The following is an 18,641-nucleotide window of genomic DNA, read 5'->3' as shown; positions in this document are numbered from 1 at the left end:
GCAGCAAAAGCAGTTCTAAGAGGCAAGTTTATAGCAATACAATCCTACCTCAAGAAACAACAAACATCTCAAGTAAACAATCTAACCTTATACCTAAAAGAACTAGAGAAAGAAGAACAAACAAAACCCAAAGTTAGCAGAAGGAAAGAAATCATGAAGATCAGAGCAGAAATAAATAGAAACAAGGAAAACAATAGCAAAGATCAATAAAACTTAAAAGCTGGTTCTTTGAGAAGATAAACAAACTTGATAAACCATTAGCCACACTCATCCAGAAAAAGACGGAAGGACTCAAATCAATAAAATTAGAAATGAAAAAGGAGAAGTTACAACAGACACCGCAGAAATACAAAGCATCCTAAGAGACTACTACAAGCAACTCTATGCCAATAACATGGACAACCTGGAAGAAATGGACAAATTCTTAGAAAGGTATAACCTTCCAAGACTGAACCAGGAAGAAATAGAAAATATGAACAGACCAATCACAAGCACTGAAATTGAAACTGTGATTAAAAATCTTCCAACAAACAAAAATCCAGGACCAGATGGCTTCACAGGTGAATTCTATCAAACATTTAGAGAAGAACTAACACCCCTCCTTCTCAAACTCTTCCAAAAAGTGGCTGAGGAAGGAACACTCCCAAACTCATTGTATGAGGCCACCATCACCCTGATACCAAAACCAGACACAGATACTACAAAAAAAGAAAATTACAGACCAATATCACTCATGAATATAGATGCAAAAATCCTCAACAAAATACTAGCAAACAGAATCCAACAACACGTTAAAAGGATCATACACCATGATCAAGTGGGATTTATCCCAGGGATGCAAGGATTCTTCAATATATGCAAATCAATCAATGTGATACACCATATTAACAAACTGAAGAAGAAAAATCATATGATCATCTCAATAGATGCAGAAAAAGCTTTTGACAAAATCCAACACCCATTTATGATAAAAACTCTCCAGAAAGTTGGCATAGAGGGAACCTACCTCAACATAATAAAGGCCACAGCAAACATCATTCTCAATGGTGAAAAACTGAAAGCATTTCCTCTAAGATCAGGAGCAAGACAAGGATGTCCACTCTCACCACTATTATTCAACATAGTTTTGGAAGTTTTAGCCACAGCAATCAGAGAAGAAAAAGAAATAAAAGGAATACAAATTGGAAAAGAAGAAGTAAAACTGTCACTGTTTGCAGATGACATGATACTATACATAGAGAATTCTAAAGATGCCACCAGAAAGCTACTAGAGCTAATCAATGAATTTGGTAAAGTTGCAGGATACAAAATTAATGCACAGAAATCTCTTGCATCCCTATACACTAATGATGAAAAATCTGAAAGAGAAATTAAGGAAACACTGCCATTTACCACTGCAACAAAAAGAATAAAATACCTAGGAATAAACCTACCTAAGGAGACAAAAGACATGTATGCAGAAAACTATAAGACACTGATGAAAGAAATTAAGGATGAAATAAACAGATGGAGAGATATGACATGTTCTTGGATTGGAAGAATCAATATTGTGAAAATGACTATAGTACCCAAAGCAATCTACAGATTCAATACAATCCCTATCAAATTACAAATGGCATTTTTTACAGAACTAGAACAAAAAATCTTAAAATTTGTATGGAGACACAGAAGACCCCAAATAGCCAAAGCAATCTTGAGGGAAAAAAACGGAGCTGGAGGTATCAGGCTCTCAGACCTCAGACTATACTACAAAGCTACAGTAATCAAGACAATAGGGTACTGGCACAAAAACAGAAATATAGATCAATGGAACAGGATAGAAAGCCCAGAGGTAAACCCACACACCTATGGTCAACTAATCTATGACAAATGAGGCAAGGATATACAATGGAGAAAAGACAGTCTCTTCAATAAGTGGTGCTGGGAGAACTGGACAGCTACATGTAAAAGAATGAAATTAGAACACTCCCTAACACCATACACAAAAATAAACTCAAAATGGATTAGAGACCTAAATGTAAGACCGGACCCTGTAAAACTCTTAGAGGAAAACATAGGCAGAACATTCTTTGACATAAATCCCAGCAAGATCTTTTTTGATCCACCTCCTAGAGTAATGAAAATAAAAACAAAAATAAACAAATGGGATGTAATGAAATTTAAAAGTTTTTGCACAGCAAAGGAAACTACAAACAAGACGAAAAGACAACCCTCAGAATGGAAGAAAATATTTGCAAATGCATCAATGGACAAAGGATTAATCTCCAAAATATATAGACAGCTCATGCAGCTCAATATTAAAAAAACAAACCACCCAATCCAAAAATGGGCAGAAGACCTAAATAGACATTTCTCCACATAAGACATACAGATGGCCAAGAAGCACATGAAAAGCTGCTCAACATCACTAATTATTAGAGAAATGAAAATCAAAACTACAATGAGGTATCACCTCACACCAGTTAGAATGGACATCATCAGAAAATCTACACACAACAAATGCTGGAGAGGGTGTGGAGAAAGGGAACCCTCTTGCACTGTTGGTGGGAATGTAAATTGATACAGCCACTATAGAGAACGGTATGGAGGTTCCTTAAAAAACTACAAATAGAACTACCATATGACCCAGCAATCCCACTACTGGGCATATACCCAGAGAAAAGCATAATTCAAAAATACACATGCACCCCAATGTTCATTGCAGCAGTATGTACAATAGCCAGGACATGGAAGCATCCTAAATGCCCATCAACAGATGAATGGATAAAGAAGAAGTGGTACATATATACAGTGGAATATTACTCAGCCATAAAAAGGAACGAAGTTGGGTCATTTGTAGAGACATGGATGGCTCTAGAGACTGTCATACAGAGTGAAGTAAGTCAGAAAGAGAAAAACAAATATCGTATATTAATGCATATATGTGGAACCTAGAAAAATGGTACAGATGTACCAGTTTGCAGGGCAGAAATTGAGACACAGATGCAGAGAACAAACGTTTGGACACCAAAGGGGGAAAGTGGCAGGGTGGGGTGGTGGTTTGATGAATTGGGAGATTGGGATTGACATATATACACTAATATGTATAAAATGGATGACTAATAAGAACCTGCTGTATAAAAAAATAAATAAAATAAAATTCAAAAAAAAGTATCATGCAGAAATCCTAATTGGAATAGTGTGCCACAATAAAGTGAAAACATGTACTTACACAAATGAAAAAAAAAAAGAAAAGAACAAAAACTGAGGCTCATGGACTGAATGTCAATATTATGACATAGTATGGGTGTGTTTCATGTTTGGTAATTGCAATCATTGTTGCTTTTGTTGTGGTCATCCATGTACAATGCTTGGTGTCAGTCTATATATCTCTTGTAAAAAACAAAAAAAAAACAAAAAAAAAACAAAAAAAAAAACCTGAGGCTCAGGGAAAGTTACCCCAGGTCATACACAGTGAGCAGAATATAAGACTCAAAACCGGACTGTCTGAACCCAAGGTGTGAACTCACAGCCACTACCTTCCATAATCTATGACTACGTTCTTTTTTCTTTTTTACTCCAGAGAATTACCTTTGTCACTTTGATCTACCCAATAGCAAAATGCAATTCTAAACAACCGTGTCCATTTGTGTCTTTTTATCCATCCTTATGCTATCTTTTCTTTGGCATTCTTATCCGGGAAACCTCTGTAGACACAAATGTTCTTTATATTTGATAGGAAGAAAAATGGAAGAGTGACTTGAGGCTGTTCCAAGTGACAGTGTGAGCTTCTGCCCAGGGCGTGCAGAGACTTGTCGCTTCCTTTTCCTCTAGCAGAGAGCAGGGTCCCATGAACTCCTGATCCAGCCAGAAACCAAGTCATTCTCCATTTCTAGCATTCTGTAGAAGAGGGCTGTTAGGGCATTCTTTGTTATGTGACCTATTTCTCCCACCCAGGACAGCAGCAGACCCAACACTCTGTAATCTCCTCTGTGTGTGTGTGTGTGTGTGTGTGTGTTGTGTGTGTGTGTGTGTGTGTGTGTATCAGGGTGCAACAGCGCTCTAGTGGAAGGCTCATGTAAAGACAACTTGAGGGAAAACCAGAGGACAAACCTACTCCAGTGTGAAGGAACGTCTACACAGAGAGGGCAGTGGATGGAACCAGCAGACCCTCCCAAGCTCTGTGGACACGGCCCTTGGATCACAGGGCACGTGCTCCTGTGACCCCGAGGCAAGCAGACACCGTGGAAAGGCAAGCTCCTTGCTTCACTTCACCGAAAAGCACAATCAAAAGTTTTGCCCCAACCAGCAAATGTGAAATGTGTTTTGAGGCCCATGGCTCTGGGGAGCTGCCACGTGAAATGAGTTACCAAGGCTCAGAGTTGGGGTCGGGACCCACCCAGAGTCTCTGCAGCAGAGCCCAGTCCGCCGGACGGCCAGGAGGCCACCGGCCCGGAGGACAGGGCCCAGAGGCATCGTGCGTTCCCGGGTCGCGCAAACCTCACCTCAGTGCCTGGGAAACTGACAGCAGAAGAAGGGTTCAGATCGGCTCTGGGAACGCCAGAGTTTTCTGGGAAACCCGCTGAGCTCGGCGTGCATGCAGGTATTTCAGCGCTCCTCCGGCTCTAATGAGAACTCCTATTCCCAGCCTGGGTTCGCCCGAACAATGTCAAGTCAAACCACAAGAAAATGTGTTATCACTCAAATTGGTACTTTTCATACAACTGAAATATTACATAAAGTCACGAACTGTTAGCTGTAAAAGTAGAAATTGGACACAGACTCCGATTCCCTTGCTACCTTTGTCTCACCTTCCAGGGGATGTGAAGCTCGGGTCACAGCTGCATTCTGAGGGCATGTGCCTTGTGATCAAAGCCTTTGCCACTGGAAGAAGTACTCGTGGGCCCAATCCACAGACCCCTCTCGGTGCACCTCCCCGTGTTCTCGTTCACACCAACGCTGTGAAAAGTTAAGTGTTTTAATGATGTTTTAAAGTGCTCTGTGCAATTAAGTTCTAAAGCAAGGGAGCTGGTTTTCCTTCAGTGTATATATGAAACTCCCAATAAATTTAAGGTCTCTGGGTATGTTTGGGGGAGGGGGAGGGTGAAAAAGAGGAAAGTTTTTGAAAGGAACAAACACTTCAAAAAGGTAAATCGGAGGTGTTTTTCCTCCTTATAAGATTTTTAAATGTTTTTATAGTTGGAAAAAGTCTACAAATCAAAAAATATATACTGGAAAAAAAATGCATACCAATTCCATAATCACTTGTTTCCAGTTTGCATCTCACCTTCCTAAGGAAAGTACTCCTTTTGAGTCATGACCGCAAAGTATCACATACCACCTTCCCCTTGCCACGTGTGTTAGTGATTTGAAAACACGCTGCTCTTTCCTTTCTGCTAGCTGCCCCTCAAATGCAGGATTTTGCACTAAGTTTCCATTATGTGGCTGTTTATAGTCGTCTTAAAGCGTTCCTCCGGGTGCCCTAGTTTGCTTGTGAAGCTCTTAAGAAAAACGTATATTCCTGAGCCTAATTCAAAACCAAGACACATACACAGTACATGTTGTTCAGATAATGGTTTGGGAAAGTCGCACATCCTTACTCAGTTTGTAAAGCAGCATTAGCTACACAGCCTCTGGAGGTATTAACAACGCAACGAGTAGCATTCATTAACGGCAAAATAAAGTTCAGGGAAAATAAATTCAGAAAGCAGCATCACCCAGAGAGGGTCCTAGGAATGCCTCTCAAGCATCAAGCCCTTCCTACCTTTAGCGGGCAGAGAATGTTACACGTCCAACTCCGCACCCTTGATTGAGAACGTTCCTGGCTAAGGGAAATGGCCAGAGCAGGATAAGATTAACCAACAAAGAAAAAATCCCAGTGCCTGGCACATAGTAAGCTTGGTAGCTAATAAAACCATTTCACGCTGTACAAACATCAGGTAGCCTGTGGCCGGAGGCCAGTGAGTCACTGAAGCCATGTTTAAGGGGGCAGCTGTCACCTCTACCACACGTACCTTTCTAAGCCATGCTTTTCTCCTTTCATCTATTTTTAAACCTTTCACCGTCGTCTACGTTTTAGTCGTTTAAAACACTGGACTGCTGGGCTTCCCTGATCAAGCTTTTAGGCCAAACGTTCACTCACCAGCACGTTGGATACGGAAGGAAACCTCACGGCGAGAGCGAGAAACTGAGGCGAAATTAATTCCCCGAAGAGCAGTAGTCCCTTTGACGCGCTCAGGAGTAGAAGTTCGGTAACAGACAAAGTCATTTACGCAGCTGCGTCATACAAGGCACTGGCGTTGACTGGACACTGTTCTCACATAGCGTGTGTGACGGCACAGGGCAGGCCCTCCCAGCAGCCCCGTCCAGTAGACTCGGGGGCCGCCAGCTCGCCACAGGCTCTGTCACAGACACAGGTGCCAACAGCACGCCAGACGTTTCACACTCACTGTTCACTGGTTTAGGTAATGTGAAATTATGTGACTGGCATCAAGGGCTTGGGAATAAATGCATCCGACTCTTGGAAAGCTGGAGAGGGAACCACAGAACAACACCCAGGTCGGAGGGGGAGCATGGGCAAAACGCCGGCCCGTTCTTGGCAGGCATCAGCCAATGGGCTGCTTTCCGAGGGAGCCGTGCCAGGCAGCGGCGGCAGTGGCTGAGGCCAAGTGAAGCCTGGACCATCGGTACCCACGGAGTCAACCAGAGACAAGGGAGGGCCTGGAGCAAGTGCGATGGGGGCAGACGGACCACAGGGCCAAAATGCCTGCTTCCTTGTTCTTCTCCAGCTAACCAGGGCTGGGCTCCAACGAATAAATGCCAGAACCAGACTTTGGAACTGGTGAAGAAGTCACCATGATAATGGATGGCGATTACAGAGCACTTACTTTGTCCTGGGCCCTTGGTTTTCGGGATTCGAATGCATAGCCTGTACGAAGGCAGCCTCCCATGGTCCATTCGTGACGGGGACGTGCAGTCCGAGACACACAAGCCCGGCCGCCCAGGAGCACCTGAAAGTAACTGTTATCCTGGTTTCCCTCTCTCTTGAAGCTACAGAGCACAGTCATGTACCGTTAAGCTCTTTAAAGTCTCCTACCTTTGTTCCGCTCAGTATCTCTCTCTCTCTGAAGTTGCTCCCAAATAAGCCCCCTACTCCAAGCTCTCCAAACCCTCTCTTCAAAACCGGGTGGATCCTCTGCCCTCTCTCTGCCTTTCCCCTTTCCTTCCCATCTGTTGTTGCTTCTCTCCACAAGGAATCCTCTGCCCTTTCTGGTGTAACGTCTCCCTGCCTGTGCTTCTCCAGTTTCCCCCTCACACACGGCCTCAGGGAACAATCAGACAAAACTGGAAGAGGGGAAGGGGGGGTGGATACAAAGATCAAAAGATAGAGAGACCGCAAGAGCCTGTGAACACAGGTGGTCAAGCACCTTTAAAGGTGTGTACTGTCTCATCCATCTTCACGACGACCCTCAGAGGTAGGTGATCCCATTAAACACATGAGAAGGCAGAGCCGAAAGGTTCCATAACTTGCCCAGTAAGTGGAGAAGTCAGGATACAAATCCAAGGAGCTGCAACCTCAAAGCCCACGGCCTTGACTCCTATTTGACACTGCGTTTTCTACAGAGGAGCTGGACAGCGTGAGGAGCCGTCTAGTTCCTCACTCAGGCAGGTAGTTGGGGTTCGCAGCTGGAGCTCCATTCCACGTCTCCCCAGACTTAAAAAACCAACCACAGAAACTGCTGCGGGAGAGGCCCAGACTAGAGCAGAGTGAGGCAGGCTGTCCCTGCGACGCAAGCTGAGGTGAGTTCTCCGTAGCAAGTCTCTGCCCCTGTCGTCCTCCAGTTTTCTGAAGAGCATATGCAGGGCAGTTGGACACTGGACCCTTTCTACATCCCATTTGCTTGTAGAAATCAAGCTTTTAAGGTGGCATCAGGCCCCAGAAACATCCACAGGTAACTGACATTATTCATTATGATGACATGACTATAATGTAAAAAATTAATATAGTAATAAATATTGTCTATTAAAGTGATTTAGACTGGTGGGAGAATGTTAGTGCTGTATTTTATAAGACAGTGGAATCAGCGAGGGAACTCATGAACTCATATTAATCATCTACTGTACTTGGGAAAAGGAAGGAGAAAACCCTCAAGTGATTATATAATTTGCCGAGAAACTGATTGGAACGTTTGGTTTTGATAAAGTAACTAATTTGAAGATTGGAAAGTAGAATGAAGGGGAAAACAGGACCCCCTGCGAATAAAGGAGTATTTAGGCTCCCTCGACGTCAAGCCTGGGATGCTCTTAGTTAATGATTTAGTAATGATGCGGCAGCGTGAGCTCCCCACGTTTACAGCAAGCGCTCCACACATGAAGATAATGGAAGGTTACAGTGATGAGGTGGGAGACTAAAATCTGTGAGAGCATGAAAAAAAAGTGGTGGATGAACTTCTGTGCTAAATACGCATTCAGAAGAGACAGTCTAAATTTCATGTCGTCGTATCTGCTTTAAAAGCTTTCATATAATAGGTGAGGCATAAACAAATAAGTAGATTGGTAAAAATACCAAACTGTAGATCAAGAGTTGAAAGTTGCAAGCTAGGAAAGGGGTTCAAGTGTGAGCTGCTATAGAAGGACTTTTAAGCTACGCGCTGCAGTAGCCAAGGAGAGCTGGCTACTACTCTGTTCTTCCTTCCACTTTTCCACTATTTCCTCTTTCTGCAGAGAGAGAGACAGAGACAGAGACAGAGAATGAGACTATAAATTAAGTGTGTTCGTGTGTGTGTGTGTGTGTGTGTGTGTGTGTGTGTGTGTGTATAAAACTGTGTAACAATCTTATACTGACCTATATTCCCATGGCCACATCCCGGACTTTGTCAATTCTCAAGACAACCTTATCTATAAATCGTAAACTCCAAATAATCCATTCTCAGACTATAATGTCCTATTTTTCAACTTCTTCCTATGCTTCATTCCCACTGACACTGTTTTCCTACTTCGCTGAGGTCTCTCTTCCTAATTCTCCCAGATTATCAGTAGACTTCTGTTTTACTTCCCTTCCAGCCCAGCCCAGACTGCATCGCTGTTCAAATGAATTACAATCCTATAATATATGTCCTCTGTCCTACATCCTACACCTAGGTTACTGAATGATGCTGGAGAAAAACTCTCAGTAACACTCTTAAAAGATAAACTGAGGCATTTACAAGAGTCTATTTGAGCAAACATTGATTCAAATCAGGCGGCACCAAATTGAAAATGGTTAGGAGGGCCCCACCAACAGGAGCCAGGGGATGGTTTCTACAGAGAAGATGTTACCAGAAGTGGGGTCTAGCTGCTTGTCGCTCAACAGCCAATAAAGAGGCAAGGTCGGTGGAAAGGAGAGTTTGCTTTATTTTGGATGCTGGTAACCGGATCGGGGGTGGGGGGAGGGTGAACCCCTGTCCAAGGGCCTACTCCCTCCCACACCCCCCTGACAATCAGGGGGCAAGAGCGTTTATAGACAGAGGGAGGGGGCTCTGTGCAGAAACAGCACAGTCAGCTCTGACGGTCATCTTGACATTGGTCACGCGGTGGTCTGACCAGAGTCATCTTGATCGTTTAAGTACCTACAGGATGGCTCACAGGACATGGCTCAGAATATTACCTATAGCCCTTGAAGAGGAACTAAAGGTCCTTGACTTTGCTTAATGACTAAACTATTTTTATTTAGTCTTGTTGGACTGTTTTCCTTTGTTTCTGCATTTTCTCACTTCTCTGATTAAACTTATTCTTTGGCTTAAGGAGGCTTAAGAAACTGGTAAGAGAATGAATGAAAAGATGGACTGTAGAATCTAAACTGGTTATGGAGGAAGTAAAGACAGGAGATGGTTTAAGAAAAAGTACACAGGCCAGTGGGCTAGAGGTCGTGATGAGAGCAAACAAGTAAGTTCAATGGCCAAATCAAAGAGTCTGGAGGTTGGACCGTTGAGAGTGATGAAAAATAAAAATAAAAATAAAATAGAAATAAGAACCAGGGTGTGACCCTGGAAGTGGGGGCTAAAGTGTGGTGAAAATCACTGACATGAGGAGGTCAAGAAACGGAGAGGCCAGACACCCTTCAATACCCCAGTGTGATCAAGGTCTCCTCTTGTACAACCTCCTAAATGTTTCACATTTTGCTTTCTTATTTAAGTCATCAGTCTACCTGGAATGGATGTTTATGTATGAGATTACATACATTTACATTACATTTTCATTTTCTTCTCTTTGGATAACCAGCTGTCCTTGGGCCATCTGTTGAACAGTTTAGTCCCTAAATATCCCTTGAACTCATTCCTTCCATGCTGTTTCCGGTTCTGCTTTACTCAGTTCTTATCGCCTCTGGCCTGATGTGTTGCAGTTCCCACCAGCCCCCTCTCTCCACAGTCCTTATTCTATTAAGTTGCCATAAAATTTATCTTTCTAAAATACAAATATGACCATGTCACTCTCCTCATTAAAGTGCTTCAGCAACTTCCTTTTATTACCTGCAGAATAAAAGCCAGACTCCTAAGCCTGCCATATTTAAGATGTTTCACAATATTTTTCTTTACAATATATTTCTTTCCTTATCAAGACATCCTCATTCTATGACATTATCCACATTTGTACTCAAAGGCTACTGTATGAAAAATGTTCAATTCAAAGTACATTTTAAATCTTTCATCAGAACTATTAGTTAGAATTATAATTGATAGATTTTAAAAGTTCTAATTAATTTACTTGATATTTATTTGGCATCTACTGTGTATCAGGCACTCTATGGTTTTATAAGATTCTTCCAGAGTTTACAATCTAAAGTAGGACAAAAAGCATTAATACAAGTCTGTGAAAAAGGGAAGACTACAAGTATAGCAACAGACATTTGAGCAAACAACTATGAAAGTTCCGATGAGGGAGAAATGGCATTCTGTTTGACAGAAATCAGTGGAGGCTTTGTAGAAAAGTTAGCTGGGCCATGAAAGGTGGATAACGGAGAGTCAGAGAAGGAGATGGGAAGGCACTTTAGGTAGAGTAATGGCACCAATCAAGGCAAAAGAAGTGGGGAAGCGTGACCTTGGAGTACAGGATGGAACAGGAGAAAGATGAATGGCTAGAAAGGTAAACTGAGGCCAGAGCACAGAAATCCTTCAAGGACAGGCTAAGAGACTGGGCTCTAGTTAGCTGGCATTGGGAGTCAGTGAAAGTCTCTATTAAGGGGCTGATATAATTAGGTTGTGACACGATGGGGTAGACTGGAATGTAGGGAGATTAAGCCTCGGAGGATGCACCAACAGTCTAGGCATGATATGCTGCTGGCTTGTCTCCAGAGGTGGAAAAGCCACAAAGGATGCAAGAGAAATTTCAAAGCAGAAATTTCGAGCAGTTAGGTGACCGAAGAAAGGAGGGAGAAACAGGTCTAGCTCAGCACCATTAAATAAAAAGGTAAGAATTTCATGAGAAATTCCTGCATCTGATTAAGTACCGTTTATATTTGCATTTGCCACAGTGGAATTTCTCGGCCTTTTTTTTGGTGACTTAAAAAGCATTTCCTGGGGCTTCCCTGGTGGCGCAGTGGTTGAGAATCTGCCTGCCAATGCAGGGGACACGGGTTCGAGCCCTGGTCTGGGAGGATCCCACATGCCGCGGAGCAGCTGGGCCCGTGAGCCACAACTACTGAGCCTGCGCATCTGGAGCCTGTGCTCCGCAACAAGAGAGGCCGCGATAGTGAGAGGCCCGCGCACCGCGATGAGGAGTGGCCCCCGCTTGCCGCAACTAGAGAAAGCCCTCGCACGGAAACGGAGACCCAACACAGCCATAAATAAATAAACCCAAAGTTAAAAAAAAAAAAAAAAAAAGCATTTCCTATTTAACATCATTCTTATAGCCTAACTTTACGTAAAGTGTTTAGATTAATGGCTTTATTCTTATTTCCCTTCTCCCCCTGCTCCTCCGTGTGTGGCAGCTTCTATTGCATATGGTGGGGTCACCTGACCAGGATCTCCAGGAAGCCGCAGCTGGCTGTATATCCAACATTCGCAGGTTGGCTCTTGCTACAGAAAAGGCGAGATACACTTGAAACTTGAACGGACATTATAGCTACCAAATGTTACACGACACAGGCCACGTCACTCCCAGGGCCAGGAGGCCTCAACTGGGAAACATTTCATAGCAAATCCTTTACAAACAAATGTCTGAAAACACAGGAATTTAGAAATGCAAAGGATGCTGTTCATCCAAAAATTGTATGGGTATTTTTGTTCTATTTTAGGGATATGCCATGTAATGCCATGTAAAGCCAATATATTTGTGATAATTTTCCAGGAATTTGAGAATATGTACACGGCTTGTGTGTGTGTGTGTGTGTGTATATATATCGGCGATGCTTTTGTATTTGTGGTGATTCTAATAAAGATATGGCCTTCCTGTTGTGCATTTTTAGAGTCATTCACGAATGTCTTTAGAATTCCCTTTCTGTTAAACCAATCTAACTGTCCTGACACTATGGTTTTGTTTGTTTGATTGCTTGCAACCCACGGGAGAGCTGTGAGGAGATGTGCTGATTTCACAAACTGTTACGGAATAGAATCCAGAGTTAAGCAGCTGGGCTGAGAGAGAGCATCCCGAGGTCATTCCAAGTTTCTCCTAAAACTATCAAACATCTGAGAAGACAACGTGTAACAACTGTCACTGTACCAGATAATGCAAATCACAAAAACATAAGCAATGAGTGAGATTTTCACTTTTGGATTTCCAAAGTATAAACAATTAGATGTTTTATTTCCCTCACAGGATTCACCAACACTTTTATTGAAAGAATTAGTTTATGCTGATGTAAGGATAATATTACTTGACAGAAAATTGCTTTGAATTTCTGAACTTGTTTTCAGCACAAACAATACTTTTAAAAAAGTGGCTACAAAGGATTAATGGCATTTTATCAGGTTATAGAAACATTAGAAGCCACTTAAAAGAATCACATATGTAACCTTGGTGTGCTGCAATGTTTGGGAACTAACCGTCCCGCGCATCTGAAACTAGCGAGGAAAATAGCTTTGTACGCATCCACTCAGTAAACTGACAATCTCATTTAATGCTTTACAGAGCAGGGAAGGTTTTATTGAAAAATATTAAGTACTGTGTATGTTTTTCATAATTTGGAGAAGATCATAAACTTAACTGAATTAAATGTAAATAATTTATATGAAATGAAAAGCCTGTACAGGATGAAAATTATACCAGTGGAAGATTCTCCGATAAAAAGGTAAGGCATTTCTGAGAACTTTACGGTTTTGTAAAACACCAATTCATCTTCACTGCTTTTCAAAGGAGGTTATAAGAGAGGATAATAGAAACAAGGAAATGGTATCAAGGCTAACAAAGAACAGAATTTAAATAATAGTGTAAATCCTTTAGCTTTAAACAGTAGTTATTTCTAATGTTAAAGTCACTGGTTAGCTGTGTTTTACTAACATTAAAAACACATCTAGAGGGCTTCCCTGGTGGCACAGTGGTTGAGAGTCTGCCTGCCAATGCAGGGCACGCGGGTTCGAGCCCTGGTCTGGGAGGATCCCACATGCCGCGGAGCAACTAGGCCCGTGAGCCACAACTACTGAGCCTGCGCGTCTGGAGCCTGTGCTCCGCAACAAGAGAGGCCGCGATACTGAGAGGCCCGCGCACCGCGATGAAGAGTGGCCCCCGCTTGCCGCAACTGGAGAAAGCCCTCGCACGGAAACGAAGACCCAACACAGCCATAAATAAATAAATAAATAAATAAATAAGATTAAGATGGTAAATTAAAAAAAAAAACACATCTAGAAATCATGGATTATGACAGCTATAGAAAATTAATATATTATTGTTACATTATTATTAAAGGAAGCTTTCACCATCATTTTAAGATTTTTAAATATTCTTGGAATTAGTGGGTCCTGAGAGTGGAGGGAAGCAGCAGAAAATAAACAAAGAAAAAACAGCAGCAGCACAAAGAACTGGATGAATGGTTGGGAAGGATTGTTCCTTTACCATATGCAAGCTTGGGGCTTTCGTTTGCATGATTACTAAATGCATAAAATAAGAGCAACAGTACCATTTTAAAGGAAACTAAGCTTGTGGAAACAGATACAGTAAGCTAAGGTGAAAATCATCTTGTGTATTTCTAAGAATTGTTTTTTTTTAATTCTTGAGCACCAGGAATGTAGTACCTTTAAAGTAAACAAAAGAGAAACTGAATTTAAAGGTCAATCTTTGGCTGTGTGTGTGTGTGTGTGTGTGAAATGGCATAACAGAAAATTCTGACCTTACCAGAAGAATGTCAACGGCAGTGAGTCAAAGCACCCAGAGATGTCAGAGAACAAACATGCCGAAGATCACACTATTTCTTTGCTACTCCATGCAAAGAGACCATCTTTTCTCTCTCCATGGGAGAGCACTTACTTTTTTTTTGCTTTAGTTTTTGTATAAGATGTTTTGTTTTATAGTTGTTTTCTGCTTTAAAGCTGACGACATTAATTCTAAGTTTTCAGCGACTAAGTTCTCTTTTAGGTTTTATTCTTCCCAGGACATCCTGAGAATCCAATATGTTCTTCATGATAGCTGGCTATTTCAGTCTGAAAGCAGTTTAAGGTGGAAGGAATTTTAAATAGATACTCTTTGATCTTCTACTGTCTTTAGCTTGGAAAGTTTCCTTTTAGAAATCCTGGTCACCATCATTCTGCTGTTTGTAGTCACTATTATTTTGCCTCTCAGGATGACTTGTGTGAAGATAGTTTCTTTTTAAAACTTCTCTAGGTTCTGAAAGTGAGTGGAAGGTTAGATGTCTTAGGGAATGACATTGCAAGTCCTATTATTTTGATAGATTTTGGAATTACCATTATGCATCTCTAAGGCATTTGCATGGACTTGAAAGTCAATGATTCAAAATATTTGGAAAATTTATTTCCACTTAGGAAAATGAGAAATTCAGTTGTTGATAAATGGACAGCCATCTAACAAGCTTAGGTTAAAAATAATAAAGAAAATTTCACAGTCCAAATAATTGAAGGTATGTAATCACATTCCATAAAAGACAAGAATGGAATAGGCTATGTCTATTCTTACAATTCAGTGAAAACAGTAAGGACACCCACTTATTTAAGAACCTCACTGCTGGGGCTTCCCTGGCGGCGCAGTGGTTGAGAGTCTGCCTGCCAGTGCAGGGGACACGGGTTCGAGCCCTGGTCTGGGAGGATCCCACATGCCGCGGAGCGACTGGGCCCGTGAGCCACAACTACTGAGCCTGCGCGTCTGGAGCCCGTGCTCCGCAACAAGAGAGGCCGCGACAGTGAGAGGCCCGCGCACCGCGATGAAGAGTGGCCCCCGCTCTCCACAACTGGAGAGAGCCCTCGCACGGAAACGAAGACCCAACACAGCCATAAATAAATAAATAAATAAATAAAAATAAAAATAAATAAAATAAAAAATAATCAGGTTAAAAAAAAAAAAAAAAGAACCTCACTGCCTCAAATGCATTAAGTGCCCCAAAAACACCTATGTTCCTCCTGTACTTAACTGTAAAAAGTGGAATTCTCTTACTCAGTGAGAAAGGAGTAGAAAGAGAACAACATTGTATATGATACTACCTAATGCTGTCACTGTATTAGGTACTTCCTACTTGTGCTCTCATTTAAAATACAGGAGAACTGGTAAAACGGCTAATCTCGTATCATACTAGGGTCTATCTAAATGGGCACAGTTATTCTGCAAGGACAATTTGGCAACGCACACCAGAAGCTTTTTAATTTTTTTGTGCCCTTTGGATTATGCCCACGGGTTTATGTACAAGGGTGTTCAGCACGTCATTATTTATAATGGTAAAAATGTTAGGGAAAAATTGGTTAATTCAATTATGGTGCAACCTCACCGTGAAATCATGTTGTAGAATAATAGTTAATGACATGGAAAGCTTTTCGCAAGACATTGTTAAATTGGAAAGCAGGTTCTGAAACAATGTATACAGTGTGATCACATTTTTAAAATTATATACATGTAGCTAGTCACAATGAAAGAAGATGGGACTTATACACACCACACTGTGATTAGTCAAAGAAGTGATTATTTCTGAATGGTGGAGTAAGAATGATTTTTGTTGTCTCTTTTGCTCATCTGTGTTTTCTAAACTATTTTACAATAAACATGAATTACTTTTTAAAATAAAAACACTCTCAGTGAATTTTACTTTTTTATTCTTTGGAAACTTCTAAGGCAGACATTCTTCCTCATACTAACTTTAAAAGAGAGATCCTCAGTTTACAAATGGGAGACACAACCCATACATAAATTTTTTTTTTTTTGACGAAAGAATGGTCGCTTCAACATCTAAAACACTATAATATACTTTAACCTACAAAAATGCACATTTGTAATAGCTTTCAACTACAACTAATAGTAGTACAGCGTACTTGAAGCATGCTGAAATGGCCCATAACTAAATTCTGAAAATTTTTTTTGTCTAAGCAGCTGAATTCTATTCCAAGAGCACCAAAAGCAGACAAATGAAATAACTCAAAAAGTCATTGATAGATTGCTTTATACACACTGTTGTTTTGAAAAGAATGATTTTGATCCATTCATTTGTTTACTGTTGTAGATGCCTAAGACCAATATTGGGATTTACTGTTTCTTTATGTATTTTGCCTGAATTAGTCTAATAGAAATACACTTCCAACCAATAAATAAATATAGTACAGTTTCATAGACGTCTGTTCTCCTTTAGAGCATCGTGTTTTTCTCCTTTGTGCTCTTTTTTTTTCCTGCTCTGTTACATTAATTTCCCCTCATTCCAGCAATTGTTTTCCTTCTTTTTTTCCTCCATTTTACTTTCCGTGTCTCCAGCTTCTGCTCCCATTTTCTCTGATAAATGGTTGTTACATTTTCTGGCTCTTAAAATGCCTTATGCTTTAATTTCCATAAATGCAAGATGTAAAGTTAATATGTCAATGTTTCTGATGCACAGCTCTCACGGCTGACTTGAAATCATGTAACAGATGGAATCCTTGTACTCCCAATCCATTATTTTCAAAATTTCAAGTAAAAGTAATTATTCTTTATTTGCATCTATCAAGACAAAAGGGAGCTTTTCTTTTGCCAGTTCATGCCACCCTGATTCGTTAGTTGATAAAAGACATCCTTTGCACATTACATAATTGGCCCATGATGTTTGGAGTTAAGATTTGTCATTTCAGTTTAGATTTATGTCCTAATTTATTTTCATGATTGAAAGGTATATTAGTGTACATCAGCATGGTTCATACATATTCAGAATCTACAGCTGGTTAGCTTGCTCATAAAGAAAGACTATATATCAAAAGGGAGTTCAGACAAGATAGTGTGGATAGTTAAATGCAAATCCTATTTCATTATTGGAAGAAAATTGACCTTTGTCAATAGATTAGTTACATTATCAGTTACAAACCTAAATCCACAATGGTAAGGCAAGTAATGTAAATAATGAGTGAAAAGAGCTGGATTAAAAAAAATAATAATACTGAGACAATTGCCAATTGACCTTTAGCCTCCATGTCTGGGAGACAGAAGGGAGTGGTGGAGACTGTGGAGAAGTGGAGAGTGCAAATTACTACTCATCTCTAGCTAACTGTAGCCAGATCTTATCATTTTTCAAGAGAAATTCAGATTTTTATAGGCAATCACCCAAATTTTAAGTATTGGCAATTTCATTGCCATAGCAGAATACAACAGACTGGGTGGCTTAAACAACAGACATTGATTTTCTCACAGTGCTAGAGGCTGGAAGTCTAAGACCAAGGGGCTGACAGGCTGGTTTATGATGAGACCTCTTTCCTGGCTTGCAGACAGACACCTTCTTGCCGTGTGCTCACAAAGAGATTAACCTCTGGTGTCTTTTCCTCCTATAAGGACACTAGTGCTATGGAATTAGGGCCCCACCCTTATACGTCATTTAATTTTACTTATCTCTTTAATAGGCCTATCTATCTCCAAATATTGTCACATTGAGGGTTAGGGCTTCAACATATGAATTTGGGGGTGGGGGACACAGTCCACACCAGCAACCATGCAGAAAAATCAGAAAGACTCTGCGAGCCAGATATGGCCTTCAACTCATCAGTCTGCAATGTCATCACCTTACTCTATTAGAAGGAGAGTTTAAGTCCTGACGTTAACATCCCTGAAGATGCCTGGAGCTAATCAATAGAAAAGCAAGGAAAATAATTTATGAAAAAGAGCACATGTCAAAACCATCTTGGTTCATGTAGATTCATATTATGATGTCAGCACTACAAAATGCAGCATTGAACAGGTTGACTTCCTCAAACTGACTGAAGCTTGGAAAAATTACTCTGAGGATGCAGATAATCATAATTAGGTTTAGGGTCAAAGAATAGCAGAGCTGGAGACACCTTTAGAGCCAACTCCCTGCCCTCTATCAGACAAGTATCAAAGCTGCTCAGGACAGAGGCCTATTCTCTTCCAAAGGTTCTCCAGGTATTTGCTTCCCATTCTCCCTCAGACAGACTGGACTAACCAGTTTATGAAGATAAAAAGAGCCTTGAGAAATACTTTGAGGAATCAGCTTAATCCCACAGGCCAGTGTTCCCCAGGCCTCCTGCATGATACTAGTCTGGGGTATCTGTTGAAATGCAAAG

General features: G+C 41.1%; 1 long non-coding RNA gene across 1 annotated transcript in view; it reads right to left on the bottom strand.

The window, feature by feature from the left end:
- Positions 1–4,800: 4,800 nt before the first annotated feature.
- LOC132356374 (uncharacterized) overlaps positions 4,801–18,641 on the bottom strand; it is an 89,783-nt gene continuing 75,942 nt past the window's right edge. The window contains exon 3 of the long non-coding RNA XR_009499849.1: positions 4,801–4,938. This is a non-coding gene — a long non-coding RNA (uncharacterized LOC132356374). The remainder of the gene's footprint in view (positions 4,939–18,641) is intronic.

The sequence above is a fragment of the Balaenoptera ricei genome, chromosome 2 (assembly GCF_028023285.1).
Source record: "Balaenoptera ricei isolate mBalRic1 chromosome 2, mBalRic1.hap2, whole genome shotgun sequence".
NCBI classification, from domain to species: Eukaryota; Metazoa; Chordata; class Mammalia; order Artiodactyla; family Balaenopteridae; genus Balaenoptera; species Balaenoptera ricei.
The sequence above is the reverse complement of the archived record's forward strand: the minus strand, read 5'-3'. Positions and strand labels throughout refer to the sequence as shown.